The following is a 4,966-nucleotide window of genomic DNA, read 5'->3' as shown; positions in this document are numbered from 1 at the left end:
TTTAAAATGGTCGGTGACGACTCTAACCCAATTTATTCACGTCGAAACACAATTCTGGGCCCAACCGAAAGACAACCGCAACAAGTATGATAATACATGTCGCGGACCAAGTCAAAGTCGAGGCCGTGGGGCCTTGGCCGTTATCTAAGAAGCACAACGATCAGATTTGGTCAAATGCGAGCAATAAGAGGCGTTTACGTGCGTCATCCAGAATTTTTGATGCACGATGGAGAACTCGTCAAGGCCGACCAAACGCTATCCTCAGATTTCAAGGAAACAATATTCGTTGCAAAATCACCAACTCGTGTCCTCCTATCAGGTACAGAAGGCCCCCCTGCGTTCTCACAACTCCACCCTGTGTCGGCAACATTAATGGACCGACAGTTCTTTAAGATATTAGTCAATGCATTGTGCAACGGAAATAGCATACGTTGCATGCGATATTATCTGTTAATTGTTTTCATCATCTCGGTTTTTGAAGTCCTTTAAATTATAATATGCATGGATTTGACGTTACCTGGCCCCCTTCTTTTAAGCGGCAGAGATGGATGGTTAATTTGACACTACCTGTCTCCTTTTTCTAAATTATATATACATGTATGCAGATGCAAGTGCGTGCCTCGATCTTTTAATATTTTCTAAATTTTATTTATTCAAAATGTTCTTTTTGGTCTTCACCCCCTAAGGTCATTTAAGCCACAGACAATGACATTCAGCAGTGAAGACCCAGAGGTATGGTACTTGTGTAGCGTTTGGTGTTGGTTTATTGGCGGTTGACGAGCACTTTGACGAGGATGGGACTCCAAATTTGATATACTTTATAAAAATCTAAGTACACATGGCTATAATCTAATTTAAAATTCATTTACAACTAAATTATCATTTGACCATTAATGAAACATGATAATTTCCATTTTGCCATTTCATGACATCTTCATATCAATATAAAAATTATATTGATTGATTTTCATCTTTTTCCTTACACTTTTTCAAAAATTTCAATTTAATCACTTTAATTCAACTATCCCATTTTAATATGGAAAATCCATTTAATTCTACTAATTCATGTCAAATTATATTAATTCAAAATATCAGAATAATATTACTAACCTCATACTATCATCCTTCAAATTTTTGTAAACTTCTGATTTGATATGGTTATCCGAATACTTTATCGAACTTTATCGCTTCATAGTTTTTTACACAATCTCCGGATCAAAATCTAAATTCCATATATAATCCATTCTTAAGATGAACTATTTATTTATGGAATAAAATTTCTTTTGGGAGAAATTATCACTTTGGTCATTAAACTTTCCCAGATTTCTACTTTGGCTACAAAACTTTCAAAAATTACATTTTGATCACTTGTCATAATTTTGGGGTTTTACAATCAATATGTATGAATGCAGCAAAACCAATAACTTATTCAACTATAGAAATTATAGGAAACAATGTCACACTTCATAAAAAAAACCATTGCTTGATAAAATTCCTCCTATGATTTCAGATATATTTGTAATGGGTTCTCTCCAAGAATATGTATTGGAACATATGAATAATGCGTGGCTTCTTTAGTCATCTCTAGGAATAGAGTGTAGGAATGAATCATTTAGGAAAAGGTTTTAGGACACATGAATTGTGTGCTGCTTGTCGGTTTCTAAAGTTCTAAAGTTACGGGTGAACCGTTTATGGCTTCTTCAGTTAAGGGTGGACGATTTGCAGGACGACGGTTTAGAGAACAAAGTTTGTAGACCAGTCATAACATAACTGTAATAATAGTTAGGGTCGTGGTCCATCTTAATAAGGCGTTCAAATGCAGTAACAACAGGGTAGCAAGAAAACATGAGACTGTACTAACTGTAGCCACAACTCCCATATAGCTGCTTGAAATTATGGGGTCCATAAAGTCCAAGCGGCTAAAAGTAGAAGGCCGTCAGGTAACTGCTCAACGCAATCATCAGGCATACTCCAGCAAAATCTTCAACCATTTTGATTGGGAACGGTGGGTTTGGATTTTGAGTTGAATACGCATACACGAAACCTGTGACAGTCCCAAAATTTACCTTCAATAGTTTTATAAAGAATTAATGTCACACTGCCACTGCAGTCGATTGATTGGCATTACAACCACCATCATTAGATATTGTCAATTTCAGTAACTTGGAAACTACCTACTAATGACTTGGTCTTCTATGGTGGCCCTGTAGCATGGCACCACGAGAACGAACTGGTTCATCCCAAAGCACTAACAACACTCGAGCGAGATCCGTAAACAACAAATCCTAACATATTAGGTGCAGATTGTCAATTTCTTGATCTGAAAGGTCAGAGAGTCTTGGAAAGATAGATCTTAGTAGATCAACGAATTGAAGGTGTGGACAATCTCCAGAACTTCTCCTAGACATGGTGTCGCAAAACGAAAAAAAATAAACAAAGTTTCTTGAATGATTATTTTTAAGACTAAAGTATAAAATTTTAAATTTGAGTGATCCATATAAAATCGAACCTAGAGTTAGGTGATCATTTATATACTTTACCTTAATATTTTATATGTATAAATTAACATTAGTCAACCTAGGACTACACGAACTCAAATGTGGATGGTCAATAATAAGCCTGGCTAATTTTTCAATCTAATAATTTAAAAATATAGATAAAAGATAGGATATATTAGTTGATTTAATCCATAGGCGCAGAAAACACTAATCAAAAGAGACGGAGAGAAGTACGGTACGTTTACCAAAGCGGATAAAGGGTTAATTCATTAGGCTCCTACCAGTGCCATCAATGCTATGCCCATCTTTTCAAAAGTCAATCTCAGGCTCTGACTCTCACTCTTTCTGCCCCTGAATCTGTGCCAGTCTTCGCCGGTTTTTGTTGCCGCTTCTCGACCCGGATGTAAAATTAGTTTAGATAAAACAAAACAAATTGTTAAATTTAAATAATTTTTACAGTTTCGTGTAATGTTCCTGTATGTATTCTATACATTTCAAATTATTTCATATTTGAAAAATTAATAACCGATTAAAATGTTATTATATTATTTTATGTAATTTTTTATATAAGTATCGACATTATAAAATGATTTTTAATTTATTTTTCTTTATCTACAATATAATATTTAAAATTCTAAATATTATTTGGCAAGTTTTGTTTCTGGTTAGGCACGATTAGTCCTTTGTATGAGTTTATTATTTTTAAAATCCAATAAATTCTCAAAATTGATGTGGATATGGTCCCCACTATTCCGACCGATATCCAATAATTTAAATTTACTTTTACAAGCAATTTAATAAACCTTAATTGAAGCAATTTAATCAACATTTAAAATTAATATAGAGTTATAACAAAAAGTTTGAGCAAAAGATAAATACGAATAAATCTAAGTAAATCGATAAACTGACCACAAAAGGGATCAAACTACTAAAAACCATCGATAAAACCATAAATCAAAGTCGAGCGACATGAGAAAATTATCCACGAATGTAAACTGCGTATCCAAATGCAATTCGAGAGTCCGAAGCAGGAAAGCTTAACAAGATAACAAATAGGTGACATATTAATTAGTCAATACGACGTCAAATCCAACCTTGACAAAAATATATATAATAAGATCCACCGAACAACTAACAAATATAACAAAAGTGTACCAAAAGTCAGAGAAATGTAATATAAAATGAAAAAATATTAAAAACTAAAAAATATAAAAGATTAATAGATATGTGATAAAGAAAGTAAAGGGAAAAACAAATAATACACATTGTAAACGCAACTGCTCAAATCTAATTGTCTTTAGAAAAAAATAGCACCCCCTCTAATCACTGAGGTCACTCAGCAGATTAAGAAAACGAAAATTTAATAATTATTATATATAAAAAATATTGATTAGTCATATGTGCAGCACGGATCAATCCTAATTAATCAAGTCGAATAAAAATTGGGACAAAAAAAATTGGTTTTTCGTATCACTATGAACACGGTAAATCGACATTTTTTAACGTTTGTCGACATCAAAATATATCATCACATTCCAATGATAGAACTAAGATACTACCAGAAATCTATAAAATATAAATTTATCTCCATATTTTGAAAATTAATTTTAAAAGATGTATACTTCGAGGGAAAAAACCAACAATAATAAAATATCTATATACAAAAATTCACAGTTTTCAAGACTAAAATTCTCTATTTTGAGGAAAACAACCATACTAAAATAAAAAAATTCACATTTTGGTTGAAAAATCCGTTTTATTATACAAGCCATGGTAAAAATTGTGGAAAACAGATTCCGATTTATAAGTGGAGTAAATTTGATGCATTGCAGTGATTAGGGGTGTTCACTGTTAGATTAAAACCGAATTAACCGATCAAACTAAAATTTCAGTCGTTAATCGATCGGTTAATTTTTGGTTCGGTCGGTTAATGATTTTGTTTTTTCAAATTTTGGTTTCGGTTAATTCGGTTTGAAATCGGTTAATTAACCGAATTAACCAAAATTATTAAATATTTAATATATATTATTTAGTTTGAGGGGTGTTTGAATTCGATTTTTACCAAATTAACCGACCAAATTAACCGAATAAACAAAAAATAATTAATATTTAATATAATATATATTATTTATAAATTTCGGTTAACCGAACTTAGATCGGTTCAGTTAAATTTTTTGAGAAAAAAATTCAATTAATAGTTAATGGAGAAAAAAATTTAATTAATAAAATTTGAATAATTTGATACGATCGATTAACTGAATTATCCGTTTCAACACCTTGCAGTGATAATCTCACTTCACAGTAAAAGATGAAGATAAGTATTGCTTTCATGTAGTACGTGGCTTAATAAATGCACAATGAGTAAAAGACAAAGGAATTGAATTTCATGTCCTAAAGATGGAAAACAGAATTTAAGGCAGTTTTACACGTTGACTACATACTCAGAGCTTCACTATTAATGGATTAAG

The sequence above is a fragment of the Hibiscus syriacus genome, unplaced genomic scaffold (genome assembly GCF_006381635.1).
Source record: "Hibiscus syriacus cultivar Baekdansim isolate YM2019G1 unplaced genomic scaffold, ASM638163v2 tig00111272_pilon, whole genome shotgun sequence".
Lineage (NCBI taxonomy): Eukaryota > Viridiplantae > Streptophyta > Magnoliopsida > Malvales > Malvaceae > Hibiscus > Hibiscus syriacus.
Note: the sequence above shows the minus strand (reverse complement) of the source record.